The sequence below is a fragment of the Elephas maximus genome, chromosome 2 (assembly GCF_024166365.1).
Source record: "Elephas maximus indicus isolate mEleMax1 chromosome 2, mEleMax1 primary haplotype, whole genome shotgun sequence".
In the NCBI taxonomy this organism is placed as follows: Eukaryota; Metazoa; Chordata; class Mammalia; order Proboscidea; family Elephantidae; genus Elephas; species Elephas maximus.
Window position 1 is genome coordinate 111,331,571 of NC_064820.1, and position 20,412 is coordinate 111,351,982.

Genomic DNA, 20,412 nt, shown 5'->3' on the forward strand with positions numbered 1-20,412 from the left:
TGCCAAACGTACATCGTTAATGCACAAAATTGTCCAATAGTAGATTTTTTTACTATTGTTATAAACGTGAAATGTCAGATAATGAGATAGTCGATAAGTGAGGAATACGTGTATATTTTTATTTCAGCATCAGAATTAATGTCGAGTGCCCAAGGTACGTGTTAGGTTGGCTTTGATGCTTTTCAAATTTGCCTACATTGAGGAATTTAGTTGACTAGCAAAAAGCCATCTTTTGTAGTGCAGTATTTAATCATGGGGCCATTAGCTACAATTTTTTATGTTATTTACAGCTAGCCTTGTTCCTAAACAGTTTTATGATGGTTTAATGGATGCAAAATATAGATCAAAGTGATAAATTGTAACGTGAGAAAGAAAAAGGAAAAACAAAGATTAAAATGGAAAAATTGATACAGGAACAATTCCTATTACACCTGCTCATGGAGAACAAATTTGCCTCCAAACTTTCTAGTACCTCATTAAATAAAACTTGATTAGTTGCATAATTTATGAGTCTATTAAACATTTAGTATTCCTAATACGAAGACCAGAAAGAATTTGCTCCTAAGAATCTTCTAACTAAAGACGAATACATATTATAGATCTGTTTCTTACATATGCCCCTTGATATAATCACGACATTATAAAAAGGGAAATTGAAGGGAAAAAAAAATTACTGGGGGCATTAGAATCCTGACCTAGTTCTGCACCCTTATTTTTCTCACCTGGCTTACTTAAAGATGATAGACTATAAATGAGCAAACTGCATTGCCTTCAGGCGATCTCTCCACTGATTGTTGTAGTTTGCTGAACTTCATTTACTGAGTCAGTTTGAGATTCATTTATTGAGACATTGGGAAGTGCCCAGAGGAATGGTTCCCAGCCTTGGCTTTAGGAGAATCACCTGAAGAATTTTAGAATCCCTTCAGAGATTCTCATTTAGCTGGCTTACAGTGGGATACAGGCATCCATCATATTTTTAAATTTCCCCAGGTGATTCTGATGTAAGCTCTCCTTGAAAACCACTGTCTTTGAGAATGGCTATTCTACCTTGATACTTTCGACAAGTAGATAGCTATATTTTTATATAAATCATAGTTTGTAAATGAAGAGATAAGACGGGTCTGAGGTGTTTTGATATAGTTGTTAGTACCAAGATCAGAATGCCTTAATTGTTCAATGTACTAAAAAACCAAACCCCTTGCCATCGAGTCCATTTTGACTCATAGTGACCCTATAGGAAAGGGTAGAACTGCCACATAGGGTTAGCAAGGAGCAGCTAGTGGATTTGAACTGCCGACCTTTTGGTTGGCAACTGTAGGTCACTGTAGCTCTTAGCCGTTGTGCCACCAGGGCTCTGTTCAGTGTATTAAAGGGGATAATTAAAATGGGCATAATTGATTTGTTAAAAAACCAAAGGGAGACAGCTGTGCTTTGATATACATATCAAATATATATATTTACATTTAATTATCCAGAGAACATAATTTTGAGAAATTAAAATAATAGCTTGTCATTTGCTGAGTTGTTCCTGAATTATAATATGCATAAAATCTTTTCTAAGCCATCTTCCTTAGTTTATTAGATCAACATATTCTTTTTCAAAATACCCATGCATCTTTAAACTTTCACCCAAATGTTATGTAAATTGAATATGGAAGAAGCTGACCAGCAAAGCAAGACATAGACATTGTATTAGGGCTTATTTCCCAGACTGTCACCTACCCAAAAGCTCAAAGCTGATGAAACTCAAAGTTAATACAGTCTGTAACAGTACATCTCAGATTTCAGTGTAGATGAGAATCGACTGGGGTACTTACTTTTAAAGGGATGATTGTTGGCCCCATTCTCAGAGATTCTGATTCACTACATCTGGGTTGGAGCCCAAAGACCTGTGGTGGTTTGCATTCAGGTGTTGTATGAACCATCTTCAAGAAACATAATCCTATAGAGAGTAGCTGAGCCTTAAAAAGAATTATTGGGCACACAAAATCATTTCCTTAAATATCTGATCTCTGTAGAGGGATGGTTCAGCCTGGAAGTCACCATCACAACCCCAGTTCCTCAAACCAAAAACATAAAAAACCCAGATGCAAATTATCTTCCGGGTAAGAATTTACCTACCAGCTTCTCCCTTTAATCCTCTAAACACTGATTATTCCACCAGGGAAGATAATCACATGCTTAGAAAGCCCACTAAGGGGCCTTCCTAGAACATCCCTTACTAAAAGCAACAAAAACAAAATACAAACGATACCTTCAGCAGGTCACCATACTAGACTTTTTTTTTAATTTTTGAGTCACATAAAAGGCAAGAATCAACCAAACCAATTTGTTGTGTTTGTCCAGTATCATGATGTAATAAGGAAGCATATTCCTCCCAGAGAATATGTTGATGATGGTAAATATGACTCCACCTCAAAGCCTTAAAAATATTGAAACACCAGCACATACAAATGTCAATTATGTTTCGAACAGAAGATATGAAACAAGAAAATGTATTTTCTGTGATTTGAATTCACGTAGATAATTTGCCAGCATACCAAAGAAGTTTACCAATGAAAATTCGATAATAAAGTACAAAAGTTCAGGCAAGAAGGCAATGGGATGACATATACAGAGCACTGAAGGAGAAAAACTGCCAGCCAAGGATCATATATCCAGCAAAACTCTCTCTGAAATATGAAGGCAAAATTAAGAAAACTCTCTCTGAAATATGAAGGCGAAATTAAGATATTTACAGATAAACACAAGCTTAGAGAATTTGCAAAAACCAAACCAAAGCTACAAGAAATACTAAAGGAAATTGTTTGGTCAGAAAACCAATAATATCAGATACCAGCACAACACAAGGTCACAGAACGGAATATCCTGATATCAACTCAAAGAGGGAAATCGCAAAAACAAATTAAGATTAATTAAAAAAAAATGCTCAAAGTACAAAAGTTCAGATATAGCAAGACAGAAAATTGTAAAAACAAGTTGACAGTAAAAGAGAGGACCCTTTTCATTTCTGAACAAAAATGCATTTCCTCTTAAAATGAGGATGCTTTACTTATTTCCTCTGTCATACTATAGCATTCTTTATGCCTTTAAAAAAGTACTGTCTGGGAAACTGAAGGGTAAGTTGGGTCCTTTTTGATCCTTGTCCCAGCCTCACACCTCTTTGTGTAATAATTTTATATTCTCAGTAGGAGACTTCTCATCATAATTAGGGTTAGAAAGATCAGAAATGCCAAATTTTAGATTTGATTATTTCATATACCATCGTATTAACCAAGTTTCTTTAGTAGTAAATCACAAGAATTCAAACAGATTTAAGGAAAATAATTATTACTATTATTAATATTTATTGAGCCACATAGCTGAAAAATTATGCTAATCAAGCTGCGCATGGCTAGATCCAGGGACTCATATGATGTAATCAGAATTCTGCTTTCCTCCATCCCTTAGTTTGGCCTTCTTCTGTATGGTGTTCACTATCATGCATACTCTATATGGTAATAAATGTGACAGCCAGCAGCTTTAAGTTTAAATCCTACCAGCATTAACTCTGAGGTTCGATACCTTCTCTGCTCAAGAGTTCCAAAATGCTGACTGAGTGGCTTGATTTGTTTATGTGCCAACCTCAAAAGCAGTCGCTGTGGCCATGGGAGGTGTGATGCTCAACTAGTCAGACCTTGGTTACGTGTCCACCAAAGGAACCAGGGGCCAGAGTCAGCCCCACAGTAACCACATTGATGAGTCGGAAAGCACTCGTTTCTCCAAGAAAACTTTGGACACTGTTGCCAATTGGAGTCGGAAAGCACTCGTCTCTCCAAGAAAACTTTGGATACTGTTGCCAATTGGATAAGAGTACATTCTGGGAAATAAAAAATAGCAGATACTTCTGTTATATGGTATTAAGATCTTAAGAACTTAAGCATAATACTTCTCAGATAAAAGAGTTTAGTGAAATAGGTATCTCTGTGTCATTAAATTATTACATAAAAAAGGAACATTGAGCGATTGTCTATACCAATGTATATATGAAGAAAATAGCCTCAAAAATATTAGTGTGATGCTAAAGTTTATGCCACAAACAATATCGAATCCAAGAAGTAATGTTACACCTTGGCTTCAAACAATAATAACAACAACAACTGTATATATATATGTAAGGCAAAGAGTAGAAATTTGAGGTCTATAAGCTGTCTTCATACTATGATTTCTGGCCAACCAAGGTTGATGGAAATAGGTAGCTTATAATCAATAAAAGAGACAGCTGCTTTAGTTACAAAAAGGTAAACCAACAAAATTTGGGCTTTGTTCAGTTCTACTTATTGAAAAATAAACACACAAGCAAATTATGATGTCTTTTGTCCCAAATTTTTCTCTGAAAATTTCAAAACTACAGAAGTGTTGAAGACTATTACAATGAATACTCATATATCCTTCACTTAGATTCACCAGTTGTTAACATTTTGCCATGTTTGTTTTATCTCTCTCATACACACAAACACACACACCCCTAACATACTTATTTTTGCTGAACTATTTGGAAATAAGTTGTAGACATCATGACTTTTACCCTAAATTTTAAAACATGTTATCACCTAAGAACTAGGACATTTTCCTATATAACTACAAAACCATTATTATATCCAAGAAATTTAACACTGATTACTTAATATCAACCAGTATATAGCCCATATTCAAATCTCCAATGTCCCCAAAATGCCCTTTGGAGCTTTTTATTTTTGATCCAGGATCCAATTAAGATTCACATAATGCATTTGTGTATCATATCTTTTCAGTTTCCTTTAAAGTAATTCTCTTGCCATTTTTTCTTCCAAAACATTTCATTTCTTAAGTGTTCAGGCTACCTGTCTTGTACAATTACTCACAGTCTGGATTGATTTGTTTTTTCATGATTAGATTCATGACTCTGATGTTGTCTAGTTTCTACTGCCTAGTATTATTTGAGGTACATAATGTCAATTTGCTTCAATTTTGGTGATGCTAAATTTGTTTACTTAAGTAAGATGATGTCTCTAAACCTTTCCACTGTAAATGTTCCATTTCCACTTTGTCTTTAGAAAGTAATCTGAGTAAAAATACTTTAATACCATGTGAATATCCTGTTCCCTAACAGCATTTTACCCCTTGATAGTCTTTTCTTGAATCCATAATTTGGGGGAGGGGACCTTAAATAATGATGATTTTCTAATTTTATCATTTTATCTTCAGGTATTAGCTCGCATTCTTCTGTTAATGACTGAGAGTCTTAATGTTCCACCCTAAGAGATATTGGCAGCATCCACTCAGGAGGATAAGGCAATCCCCTCGTTTTATTTGTAAACAGTATGGACTGCTCCCCAAACTCATGGTACAAATGGTCAAATACTATCTTGGGCTGGGTTCTCTAGAGAAGCAAAACCAGTAAAGCATATAAGTATATATAGAAAAAAGAGAGATTTATATCAAGGAAATAGTTCCTGTGATTGTAGAGGCAGAAACATCCCAAGTTTGTGGATCAGGATAGAGGTTTCTCCTGATTCATGTAGTCGTAGGGGCTGGTGAAGCCAAGATCAGCAGGCTGGAGAGCAGGGCTTTTGCTCACCAGATGTGAAGATCAACAAATCCCAAGATCAGCAGGTAAACTGCTATCTCAAGTCCCAAGAACTAGAAGTCAGACAAATTGGAGGCCACTCCAGGATCCAGAGAGGGCAAAAGCCGGAACATCCACTTATATTCAGATGCAGGCCACACGCCCAAGGAAACACCCTTTCAACTGATCGGCTACTGGCAGCAGATTTCATCATGGGAGTGATCACATATAAACACTGAGAAACATGGCTCAGCCAAGTTGACTCACAATTCTTAACCATCACAAATATCTTTTATTTTCCTACTTAATTGCTCAAGTCCTCGGCATTATCAGCCTTTGAGGGTTTGCTTTCACCCTCCTTCCTTACTCTAGGATTGTTAAAAAAAAAAACAACTCAGGTCCCAAAAGGAGAATATGCCGCACAGGATTAGTAGGTTTACAGTTGCTACAGAAGAATATTTAAGTCTGATTCTGCCAGGCTGCGACTGCTTTTTGCTGCCTCATGATGTCACTGATAATGACTGTTCCCTAGCCAGTCCTAGGAAAGCTGCTGCTCCTTTGCTACCCTGAGGCTGCCAAAACCCAGGCTCCTAGTGAGTGCTATACTTAGTATCTGAAGGCCAACGTTTTAGTATTGGGCTTGCTCTCACTCTCTCTCCATTTTTTTCCCCAATCATTTATGACCTTTAGTTACCAAATTCCTACCACAGAATCTTAACAGAAATCTTAACAGCTTTCTGCAATCCAACCACAAAGTACTTCAATATCCAGTCTCTGCATTCTGCTTGTACTACGGTATATTGTCAGTGTCTTTCATGGTAACTTGAATACATCATAAGTTGGAGACTACCTGCATATGATGGAAGCCAGTGTTGGGCACTTTTAGTTCACGCACACAACCACCTTCTCCGGTCCTAACAGGCCTGTGAGTCCTGGGTCAAAGCTGATTCTCATATTTGTACCTCGTGGACACAGAACCACCACCTGCCTCCACACACACACTTATATCCATAAAACCCATTGCCATAGACTCTATTCCAATTCACAGCAACCCTATAAAAAAAAAACCCTATAGGACAGAGTAAAATTGCCCCTAGGGTTTCCAAGGCTGTAATCTTTAATCTTTACGGAAACAGATTGCCACACCTTTCTCCCAGGATCGCCTGGTGGGTTCCAACTGCCAACATTTCAGTTAGAGGCCAAGCACTTTACCACTGCGCTCCTTCACGCACCTATTGCCTTTGAATCAATTCTGACTCCTAGCAACCCTATAGGACACAGTAGAACTGGCCCATAGGGCCTCCAAGGTGCTGGTGGATTCAAACTGCCATCCTTTTGGTTAGCAGGCATAGCTCTTAACGACCGCACCACCAGGGCTCCCTCACACCTATAAAATAATAAAAAAAAAAAAAACCCAGTGCCGTCGAGTTGATTCCGACTCATAGCAACCCTATAGGACAGAGTAGAACTGCCCCAGAGAGTTTCCAAGGAGCACCTGGCAGATTCAAACTGCCAACTCTTTGGTTAGCAGCTGTAGCACTTAACCACCACGCCACCAGGGTTTCCCACACACCTACACTAGGGGTCAAAAGCTGTTCCTCTTAAACCTTCAAACACCACAGAATTCCATCATCCCTTGCTTCCCAGAGACTGGGGCTGTTTGCTCCCTGTATTCTTGCTAAGGGAGACTTCCTGGTGATTCCTAAGTATCCCAACCCTACCTAGCCAAGGACACTTCGTTCCATAATTCAGAAGTGATTTCTGACAAATATTTGCCATTCAGGAAACATTTCTGAATGTCTCACAAACTAAAAACTCTCGCAGAAATGTAATCACTCACTGAGTATCCAATTACAAACATTAATAGATAAAGAAATTGAGACCCAAAGAAAGAAATTGACTAGTGTAGTTATACTAACGCCAATGTCTCTTTGGTTGATTTAGTTTTGGGCACTTCAATTTTAGAGTTTACTTTTCTGTAAAATATATAGTATTTTCCACAAGTCAATAGATTCACAGAAATCTTTAAGCATTTCAAGCTTCAAAAGCCCTGTTCTGAGCCTTCTTTTACCTCTATTTGAAATAAAGAAATCCCTTCTTAAAAATGCAACCACAGTTTTCATATCTGGATAAAATATGTGCCCAGGCCCAAGGTCACCTAATAAAATATTAAATAAATTGGAAGGCAAACAATTCATTCAACAGATTGAGCTTCATTATCCACAAAACAGAAAGATGAAAAAGGCACAGTTCTTGTCCTCAAGGGTTTGTACTAGTAGTAAAAAAAAAAAGAGAGAGAGCTAAAATAAGCCCTTAAACCATTGCAGTATAAGATGTAAGAGGAACACATGCAAAACAGTATCAGATATCTGACCGAAGAGCACTGAGGCTTCAGAAGGAAGATGATGGTTGAGTACTGAGAGGAGAGTTAAGGGGGAAAATGCTGGCTATATTAAGGGATTAGTAGTAGGGCTAGGTTCTTTAGAGCTCAGGGTCAATTTAGGAGAGCAGTGGTAGATGGGCTGGAAAGCCAGGTTCGTGCAACAAGAAAGATTTCAAAACCCTGAAAAGAAATTTGAATTTAACTGTATTCGGACATGTGACTTTATATATTAATATACTGGGGTCTGCTAGTACAAGTTAAAAAAAAAAAAGTTTTCTCTATTGAACTGGAAAAGGAAAAACAAATTACACTTGTAACCTAATCTCAAATTAGTCCAAGTTCTTAGGAAATGAGGTTTTGTTCTTTATGTATCTTGGATAAAAGTCCTTTATCAGATATATAATTTGCAAATATTTTCTTGCAGTATGTGGGTTGTCTTTTCATTCTCTCAACGGTGTCTTTTGAAGGGAGGTTTTTAATTTCTATGAAGTCCAATTTATTTTTTTTTCCCAGCAGTGCAGGATTCACAGAAATCTTTAAGAATTTCACAGAGGCTCTGAATTTTGTGTTTCAACCCAGAAAAGAGGTGAATAACAATGAAATTTCTATTCCCAGAGGCAATTGCATTCTTACTTCTCCAGCCTCATTTCCTCCCACTCTTTCCACAATCCTCACTCCAAGAGGAGCCATTTTAAACTTTTTCAAATGGCTGTGTCCTTGCTGCTTTCCAAGTTTCTAGGCATTTTTCCAACTGCCTAAGAAGGCTTCTCCCATCAAAGCTCCTATTTCACTGGGTTATAATTATTTAAGAAAGAAAGAGAAATTTATTGACTCATTTGTTTATAAAAATGCCAGGGTAAGTGGATCTAAGGCACAAAGGATGACATCATGGATCAGGGCTCTCTCTCTCCCAATCTCTCCTCTCAATCTCTCTCTCCTTCTCTCTCTCTCTCTCTCTCTCACACACACACACACACAGAGCCCTGTTTTTCTCTATGTTGATTTCGTTCTCTAAAATGTGCTTTCTATGTGATTGAAATTTGCCTTTGGAAGATGTCTATGAAAATTTAAGTAGAAAGACCTGCCCCTACCCCACTCTGCCATGTCTACATCAACCCTTCAACTGGATTCAGAATCACAAAAATATTTTGCCTTTGTTTTTCAGAAATTACAATGGATTTGCAGAGCTCTATCCAGCATTTCTCCTTATAGCTCACTCATGAGTGAGGAAAACTTTTCCTTGAAGCCTCTGAGAAACGTTCCCTCACTGGCACTGCATAGCTATTTCTGAGCTAATTTTTAGCAAAGGAAATGGTATTTTTTTTAGACCACTCAGGCCCATGCAAAAAGCTTGAGTGGGATCAGTTTCCCCTATGATCTAAGGCTGGGGATGTGGTAGGCACCTAATCAAAATCAGGATTCAGATAGGAAGGAAGAAGAAAAATGGTTGCTGGGTAGGGAACCAACATTTCACCAAAGGCTGGTTGCAGTCATGTTTAGAGAAGAAAATTCACTGCAGTAAGTGTGAAGTGAAGGATCAGAGAAGGTGTGCATTAACGGTCAAGAAGGCATGAGACTCATTGGTAACTGTTCGTGGAAAAAAATTCTGTTTGGATGGGTCTCTAGTAGTTAATTCACTTCTTAATCATCCTAGAATCTCTCTAAAAATCAAATATTGAATAATTATCTCAATATGTTGTTGATTCTCTTCCAATAAGAATTCCAGAAATAACAAGAATTTAATAAAGGTTCCAAAAAACAAAGACGCTGACAGTTGAAAGTATACACTGAAATAATAGCTGCAAAATATTGCTTCAGTACCAAAACTACTGAATTCCAGACCAAAGTTTATAGAAGATTTTAGTGTTATTTTCACATCTGTATATGTAAGTATTTAAACTCTTTATCATGTTATTTTCTTCAAAATATATCCTTTACCATAGTATATCTTTCGATAGTTAGCTAGATTAAAAATAGATACATAGATTATAGACAAATAGATGATAGATCAATAGATGATTGATTGATAGGCTGACAGTTGTAGCCCCCCCCCCCATAAAAAAAGTAGCAGGAAGGAACAAAAGAGGGAGGGAAGAGAGAGGCGGGAACAGTCACATATATAGGTTTGTAATAAGGGCTTCTTCAGGATAGTTATTATAGTGTGGTAAATACTGACACCTGGTGGTAATACTAAGTAAAAAATTCATGTGGATTTGTGCACTCATAAATTAGGTGAATAATGGTTCTGTCTTCAAAAAGAAAAATTTAAAATGCTGCTAGTCACCCATTTGTTTTATCTACGTCATGTCAAGCATCCAGGCATCTGAAAATATCTGGAATTTCAGGTGTCACATAGATACTTGCGGTATTCATACCCTCTTTACCAAGAAAGTCACTATTAACACACTGAAACGATTAAAGTGTGCTCGGCTTGGGTACTGAAAACAGGAGGCTCATTTTAAATACCCAGTCACTGTCAAAGAGGTTAAATGATGAACGGTTACAGTACAGTCCCCTGTCTAATTAGATTCCTGGCTACATTTATACAGACCTACATTGGATTGTCTCTTGTTTAAATTAGTACACCAAGCAATTAGCCAACACATCTTCATTGAGCACCTACCCAGCATTGAGCTCTATGTAAGGTACTACATAGAATTATAGGTAGGACCTGGTTCCTGCCCTTAAAAAAATTACAGCCTTATTGAAAAGAAATGACTAACAAACAAGAAAACAATCAGAGAACCCTATAAAACAGGACTATTATGAATAACATAGAGTAATTGCTTTAGTTTGCTCAGAAAATGAAACTACGAAGACTGGATTTGTCAAGCAGGATTTACTGAAGCAGATAGGATTTGAGCTGGGCTTCTAAAAACAGGTGGTATAGAATGTGAAAGGGTAAAGGGATATAGAAGAGATTTCAGATGATGGGGATACAATGAGTGACAATTAGAATGGACACAGCAAACCCATGGAATGGTGTCTTGATAAAGGGGGTATGTTGGAAAATAGCGGAACACTATATGGCAGTTTCAGAGTAAGGAGACTTTATAAGACTTCTATTTGATATGGCAAGAAATAGAGAGCCTTAGAAAATTTTTCAGTTGGTAGTGATACAATAAAAGTTGTGATTAAAGAGGTGAATGTGGCAGTGGACAGAAGCCTAACTGGAAGGGGTATGGGGTGAATGAGTCAGAAACATCACTGAGTAAGTTTATGAAGTAAAATGATGTAGGAGGGTGGCAGTGAGAACTTAATGGAAAGGATGGCTATGAGATATTTCCAAGGAAATACTGACAGGACTTGGAGATTGTCTAGATGTAAGGGAATGTAACCCAGAGAACTGAGTCAAAGATGACTCCAAGTCATTGACAAGTTAGCTGATGAGGGCAGACTAGCATACATTGACTTAGAAGTAATATTAAGACATTTAGGTATAATTAGCAAGTGAACAATTAGATCTACAGAGCATAACACCAGGAGAGTGAATGATGAGCTAGGCACACTGGTTTGGGAATTATCAACATAAATGTGATAGCTAAGCCTAAAATACTGTGATGCATTCCAAGATCTTCTAACTTGTAGACTGACATATGAAAAATGGAAAGTGGTTGTGCTCTGACCAAGGCAAAATGTTCTCAATGAGTTTGTGTCCTGCAGAACCAATCTTTGAGGTCCGTAACAGTACATTGGGGAACTGAAGGTGGAGTAGGGAAGGGAGAATAAGTGAACTGTTACATGCGGTACCATACCACACATGCGTAAATACCAATTCTGCATTTCTATGAATACTAGTAACTAAAAAATGACCTCTATATAAAATAAATTTGATCAATTCCTGTACCATATATGAAAAGACAACCCACAAAATGGGAGAAAATATTTGCAAATCATATATCTGATAAAAAGTTTGTATCTAGATATAAAGTTCGTATCTCTATATAAAACTCTTATAACTCAATAATAAAAAGATAAATACCCCAATTTTAAAAACAGGCAAAGGATTTGAATAGATATTTCCCCAAAGAAGATATACAAATGAAAGTATATTAAAAAATGCTCAATATCATTAGCCATTAGGGAAACGCAAATCAAAACCACATGAGATACCACTTCACAACCAAGAGATGGCTATAATCAAAAGGCAGACAATAACAAATGTTGGAGAGCATGTGGAGAAATTGGAACCCTTGTATGTTGCTGGTGGGAATGTGAAATGGTATAGCTCTTTGGCAGTTTCTCAAAAAGTTAAACATGAAGTTACTGTATAATCCAGAAATTCTACTTGTGGTATATATCCAAAAGAAACAAAAACACAAATGAGTGCAAAAATTTGTTCACAAGTATTTATAGCAGCATTCCTCATAATAGACAAAAAAGTGAAAACCACCCAAATGTCCATCAACTGATGAACAAATAAAATGTGATCTATTCATACAATGAAATATCATTCAGAAATAAAAAGGAAAGAAGTAAGGATATATACTCCAACAGGGATGAACCTTGAAAACATTAAATACTAAGTGAAAGAAGCTAGTCACAAAAGTCCACGGATTGTATAATTTATATGAAATCCAGAATAGGCAAATCTATACAGACAGAAATTATATTAGTGGTTGCTTAAGGCTAGAGGATAGGGGAAGACTAGAAAGTGACTGCTAATGGGTGTGGCGTTTCCTTTTGAAGTGATGAAAATATCTTAAAATTAGATTGTGATGATCGTTGCATAACTCTGTGAATACTAAAAACTGCAGGACTGTATACATTAAATGAGTGAATTTTATAGCACATGAATTATATATCTCAATAAACCTTAAAATCCATAACCCATTGCCATCAAGTTGATTCCTACACATTGTGACAGAGTAGAACTGCCCCCATAGAGTTTTCAAGGAGCACCAGGCAGATTTGAACTACAGACCCTTTGGTTAGCAGCACTTAACCATTACACCACCAAGGTTTCCATATCTTAACCACAGCACCATCAGGGCTCCTTTACATCTCAATAAAGCTGTTTAAAAACAAAACAAACAAAAAAAACTGTAACTGTAAAGATACAGCTATTAAAATTAGTCTGGAGCAAATGAGAAAGAAGGAAACTGAAGACTCAAAGAAGCAAACAGTTTATAGGACTACTGTATTTTTACGCAAATAGCACATACCTTCTATGTTTGTTTGCCAACCATTCCCTCCCCCCTCAAGGTATTTTTGTAAGTGCACTATACTAATTTTTTTTCACAGCAACATGTAAAAGAAATAAAAATTGGCATAGCAGTGCTTATGAAAATATCTCGCTGGAGGGAGGGAGCGGCTGGCAAACAAACATAGAAGGAGTGCATTATTTGTGTAAAAATATGGTAATAGCCTACCCAAACCATGGCCTCATCTATACTGAGACCAGAAGAACTAGATGGTGCCTGGATACCACTACCAACCATTCTGACCAGGGACACAACAGATGGTCCCAGATAGAATGGGAGAAAAATGTAGAACAAAACTCAAATACTTAAAAAAGTCCAGACTTACTGGGCTAGTAGAGACTAGAAAAAACTCCTTCAACTATTGTCTTGAGTTATCCTTTCAACTTTGAACTAAAACCACTCCTGGAGGTCACCTTTCAGCTAAATAAAAGATTGGCTCATAAAATAAACAATATCACATGTGACTACTGTGCTCCTTTAAAAAATGATCCATATGAGACCAAACGGTCAACATTTTACTCTAAAGCAAAGATGAGATGGTAAGAGGGAGGGGCAAGGAAGTTAGATTAGTGGAAACAGAACAAGCAGCATGGAAATAATGAGAATGTTGACACATTGTGAAAAATGTAACAAATAAAAAATGCCACTGAACAATATGTATTAAAAAAAAATTTTTTTATGTATAGACATTGTTAAATGAGGAACTAATTTGCTGTGTAAACTTTCACCAAAACTATAATATTAAAAAAAAAAAAATTGAAATTATCTGTAAGCCAGGTAATTCATTACTCATCCCCAAGGCTTGAGAATCCCTGGTCACATGAGAGCATGGCCACAGCTGGCCATAGAGAAATGCATTCATGGCTTCCAAAACTGAATCATGATTCCTTTTAACACTAAATCATTCAACTACTACCAACAGCCTCACTAAGATAATTCCCCAGCTACAGCCTTGTGAAAACACACTGTACATGTCCTGCTTAGGCCAGCTCTGTGATTTTGAATAAGCAGGCACCTTACTCCAAGGTCTCCCCTCAACATTGTCCACCTAGTACAGGGAAAGACCCGGAGACATGGGAAAGCTTTTGCTCTGCGTGGAAGTCCGTGTCCCACATCAGAATTTCCCTGCCTGGTGTTGTCCTTCTGCCATGGATAAACCCCCTTTCTAAGACAGATACCCCCATACTTTAGCTTTCTTGGCTCAGGAAACCTCAGTCTGTGGGACTGAAAACTTAAAGGACAGAAGGCCTCTCAGACGGGAGAGATGTGAAGCTAGCTATGGAAAGAGCTGAGTATGTGTTGGTGATGGTGAAAACAGAAAACATCCAGCTTTCTGCTTTCTTGCTGCCTTCAATGCCCACTCCGCGTTGCCCAGTTACACACGCCCTTCCACCCGTTCATCACAGGTGGAGTAGCACGCTCTGCAGCTGGCACCAAATACCACTTCCTCTTCTGAGTGAACTGAAACGTCATATTGCTTCAGCAAAGCCTTGTACCCCAGTGACCTTGATAATTTAGGTATCTTAGTAAGAATTATGTACAAAGCTAAGATTTCCTAAATTCTATTATTTTCTGACAAGAAATCAGAGGCAAATTTAGAATTAAAGGCTAATGACCTCAGGTTTCTAAGGTAGAATAAAAGATATTACAAAGAATTTCCAAATCTTTGTTCAAAAAAAGAAAAAAGCCTTCTCTCCAGTTTTGCAAATTGTAAATTGAGGTGAAAGTAGGAATGTGACTTTGGAACAAACTCAGAAATTCCATATAAATTACATTGGATTGTAAATTCCTTAACAAAGTACTATGCGATTGCAAAATAAGTTATTGCAGAGACTAATATTTTGCCTTATCCAGTCCCCACAGATAAGCATGAGATTCTTGAGAACTTGCCTACTTTATTTTTAGCCCCTTAAATGTGGTATTAGCATCAGTTCTATCCATCAAAACGGGGGCGGAGGGGGGGAAGGTGGGATGCCCTGCTGCCATCATTCATAAAGCTAGGAGACTTACTTGAGCATCTGTTTGCTCTGCCAGGTAAACAATGACATGGAGTACGTATAATCAATCACCACGGATTGCTGCCTCAGCAATGATTAACAAAAAGCGTGCAGGTCAACAGCAAGTGTAGACCTCTGCAGCAAAGAGAACGTCTTGTCCTCCCCAAAGGAACACATATTAACTAAAGTTTTATTTTGGAGAATTCAGAACTGTGTGTAAATGAATGTTGAATTACTTCACCCCAAATACAAGACTCATAGCTAAATGTCTATGCAACAGATCCACCTGGATGCATAATAGCATCTTGAACTCAACATGTTCAAAATTGAACTTTCTTCCCCAAACCTGCTTCTCCCATAGTCTTCTTTATCTCAGTGGCAACTCCATTCTTCCTGTTATGCAAGCAAAAGAAGTTTGGAGCCATCATTGACTCTCTCTTCCTCTCAGTGGTCGCATCCAGTATGTCAGCAAATTCCGTTAAATCTAGCTTCAAAACATAACAGATACTAACCATTTCTGCTTCCATTGCTACCAACGTCACCATCATCTCTCATCTGAATTATTGCAATGGCTTCCCAACCAGTTCTCCCTTGTTCTCTCAGTCCATTATCAACCAAGCTGCCAGTGATTCCCTTAAGCATACGTGAGATCACACCACCTTCTCAAATATCTTCAGTGAGTTCTCAAATTACTCAGGCTAAATACAGTCTGTACAATGGCCTACAAGGCATGAAACAGTTTACCCCACCTCTCACCTCTCTGACCTCATCTCCTATATACTCTCTCTTACTCTGTTCTAAGTACTCTGCCTCCTTGCTGTTCCTCAAAAACACCAGAGCCGGGAATACCTCAGTGCTTTTGCACTTGCTATTCCTTCTCTTTGGAATGCTACTCCTCCAGGTAAAATCATGGTTCACTTCCTCACCTTCTTCAAAACATTATCCACCTGTCACCCTCTTCTGTACTTGCTTTTTCTGCTCCCCTTTATGTTCCTGAAATCATCCATAATTTGTTTTTGTAGCTGTATTCATTTTCACTGTTGTACTCTATTGTATGAATATACCACAATTTATTCACCCATTCTATGGGGAAACCCTGGTAGCGCAGTGGTTAAGTGCTATGGCTGCTAACCAAGAGGTTGGCAGTTCGAATCTGCCAGGTGCTCCTTGGAAACTCTATGGGGCAGTTCTATTCTGTCCTATAGTGTTGCTATGAGTGAGAATCGACTCAACGGCAGTGGGTTTGGTTTTTTTTTTTTGGTTATTGTTCATGGATATCTGGGTTGTTTTCAACATTCTGGTATTAAAAAAATCCTACTAAAAACATTCTTGAAAATATTTCCTGGTGCAAAATTGTTGGATTATAGGTTTGCACATCTTCAGGTTTATTGTGTAATGCTAAATAGTTTCCCAAAATAGTTGTATTGATTTATACTCTCTCACCAATAATGTATAACTGTATTGTTTGTTCTACCTGCTTGCTAATGCTTTCATTTCCAACCTTCTTCAGCTGCATCAAATGTGCAGCCAAGACCACTCCTTTATTTGAAAAGCTGGTTTTAGTGCTCAACTTAGCTCTCTAAGTCCCCAGTTTCCCATAGTTTATGGCTTCTGAATATTCCCCTCAAAATTTGACACCTCACCTTTGTACTCAAGTAGATTTTTAAAATTGTTTATCCATCATTCTAAATTGTTTACTGTAGGAGGATCATTTAGGGTGCCTAAATCCACTGAATTGTCAGACAATTACCAATTTTTTTTTTTTTACTGATATTGAGAAAGAATAAAAGTAAAGCACTAAAGAAGACTCTGGGGAAAATGATACTGGTGAGGAGTGAGCTTCTTGGCTCAAGTAAACACATAAGACTATGTGGGCAGCTTCTGTCTGGAGGGGAGATGAGAGGGCAGAGGACAGAAGCTGGCTGATGGAAACAGGGAATACAGGGTGGAGAGAAGGAGTGTGCTGTCTCATTAGGGGAAGAGCAACTAGCAGTATAGAGCAAGGTGTACATAAAATTTTTTATGGAAGACTGACCTTATTTGTAAACTTTCACTTAAAACACAATAAAAATTTTAAAATTTTTTTTAAAGGAAAAAAAAAAGAATACTGTGGGCATACAAATCCTCTCCTTTGGTGAGCATCACTAAAAGAATGCCCCATGTGGAAAGGGGATCAAATCTTTTAAAAGATACATTTTGCTAGAATTGTATTTATTATGAGCTTCCTCTTAGGGTGCGTTCTCAGGATCCATGTGGGGTTCACCGAGGTAGCAAAGACTAAAAAGGCGGTGACCCCCCTCAAGGTCAGAAGCATCAGGCAGTGTAACACATCCTGTAAGCCATTCCTGAATGCAGAAACCTGGGGAGGTTTCAGAAAATATCAGCATGAGCCATCGGGCAAAAAACATCAGAATCTCTGGGGGTGGGGACTGTGCATATTAGTTTCTAGAAGCTCCTCGGAGGTTCTAGTTGCAGACAGCGTGAGTCACAGCCCTTAGTCACCTGCCTAGTTAAAAATGGTCATCTCTGGCCCGAGCCATGGAATTCCCAATTCAGTTGAGCTCAGGTTTTGCATATTTAATCAGCTCCTAGGTGATTTGTAATGTCATGGAAGTTTGAGGACCAATGCATATAGGAAAGGTCCATTCAACACGATGAACAATATTTAAATAGGATCAAGACACCTCATTGAATGTCCCAGTTCTTTCAACTTCCATGCAACTCTGGCATGGCCCTGGATTCTCTGAGCCTCAATTTTCTTTTCTGAAGGAGGTATTAATATCTACCCTGCCAATTTCACCAAGCTGCTTTGGGGTTCATATAAGATGAGATGTGTATTAGAGCTTTGCTAGTTAAAAAGCAGCCATACTAAACACAGGATAACCTTACTCTCATCAGAATAATATGCCCTTTCACATGAGATAAAAAGAACGTATCATCCCTACTGTAACCACGTCAGGTAAAATCAGCCATCATCAAACATTATTAAAACTATGTTTTAGTTTGTGATCAGTATGGGTTAACAGTATACTATACGTAAGTTCCATTCTTAAAGCCTAAGGAGTTTTGCCACTGATTTCCTTCTAGCTATGAATGAATCCGCTGCTATTTTGTCTATGCCAAGAATTCTGGAAGACAGCTACCTGGCCAACTGACTGGAAGAGATTCATATTTATGCCTACTCCCAAGAAAGGTGATTCAACCAAAGCTAGAAATTATTGAACAATATCATTAATATTATGTGCAAGTAAAATTTTGCTTAAGATCATTCAAAAGCAGCTGCAGCAGTATATCAACAGGAACTGCCAGAAATTCAAGTTGGATTTGGAAGAGGATGTGGAACCAGGGATATCATTGCTGATGTCAGACGGATTCTGGCTGAAGGCACAGAATACCAGAAAGATGTTTACTTATGTTTTATTGACTATGCAAAGGCACGAAACTGTGTAGATCATAACAAATTATGGATAACATTGCAAATAATGAGAATTCCAGAACACTTGATCGTACTCATGAGGAACCTGTACGTAGATCAAAAGGCAGTTGTTTGGACAGAACAACGGGCTACTGAGTGGTTTAAATTCAGGTAAGGTACATCGGGGTTGTATCCCTTCACCACACTTATTCAATCTGTATCCTGAGCAAATAATACAACAAGGTAGACTATACAAAGAAGAATGCAGCTTCAGGATTGGAGGAAGCCTCATTAATAGCCTACATTATGCAGATGAGACAACCTTGCTTACTGAAAGTAAAGAGGATCTGAAGTACTTACTGATGAAAGATCAGAGACCACAGCCTTCAGTATGGATTACACCTCAACATAAAGAAAACAAAAATCCTCACAATTTGACCAATAAGCAACATAATAATTAACGGAGAGAAGATTGAAGTTGTCAAGGATTTCATCTTATTTGGATCCACAATCAACACCCATGAAGCAGCAGTCAAGAAATCAAAAGACATGTTGCATCGGGCAAATCTGCTGCAAAAGGCCTGTAAAGTGTTAAAAGGCAAAGGTGTCACCTTGTAGGCTAAATTGAGCCTGACCCAAGCCATGGTGTTTTCAATTGCCTCATATATATGCAAAAGCTGGGCAATGAATAAGGAAGACCAAAGAATTGATGCCTTTGAATTGCATTGTTGGTGAAGAATATTGGATATACCATGGACTGCCAAAAGAATGAACAAAACTGTCTTGGAAGAAGTACAACCAGAATGCTCCTTAGAAGCAAGCATAGTGAGACTTTGTCTCACATATTTTGGACATGTTTTCAGGAGGGATCAGTCCCTGGAGAAGGACATCATGCTTGGTAAGGTAGAGGGTTGGCAAAAAAAGAGGAAGACCTTCAATGAGATGGATTGACACAGTGGCTGTAACAATGGGCTCAAGCATAATAATTGCAAGGATGGTGCAGGACCAGGCAGTGTTTCACTCTGCTGTACATAGGATTGCTATGAATTGAAACTGACTCAACAGCACCTAACAACACCACAACATGAATGAATCAAATAAACTGCCAATACAGTTATCTTATCACTATTTATCATATACAATTGAAAAATGAATGTGCTTATGTTTGGAGCCCTGGTGACACAATGGTTAAGAGCTGGGCTACCAACCAAAAGGCTGGCAGTTCAAATTCACCAGCCGCTCCTTGGAAACCCTATGGGGCAACTCTACTCTGTTCTATATGGTCACTATGAGTAGGAACTGACTCGACAGCACATAATAATAATAACATTTGTAAGGATGGAATTACAAATGAAAAAAGCAAAAACCCAGAATAACATACCGCCCAGACATCCAGAGGCTGTAGGTTACATAATACTCATGATATAGGAAAACATGATATTAAAGGAAGAGTGCCATCCCATTTAGGAATTTTCTCTTCATCACCTATGTTAATGTACAGGAGAAGAAATGAAGAGAAGGCAGGCTCCCTTCAGCCTCTCTTACCGACTCCACTTCAGCTTCTGGAGCCTATTCTCTCAGAATTAACAGAGGCTTAATGGGGATGTGGGGGTGAGGAGTAAGGCTGTTACCTGCTATCTCGTCTCCTCTAGTCATCCACCAAGTCAAAGAATTGACTTCCTTACTGTCTGCTCCTCACAAGCCCCTTCAAAGTTTGGACAACGACCCGGTCAGATAAGTCTCCTGGCTCAGTACTCCTTACCTTCTGAACAAGTTGTGGGTGGTATCATAAGTTACATACTTATGACTGCAAATGACACAACCCT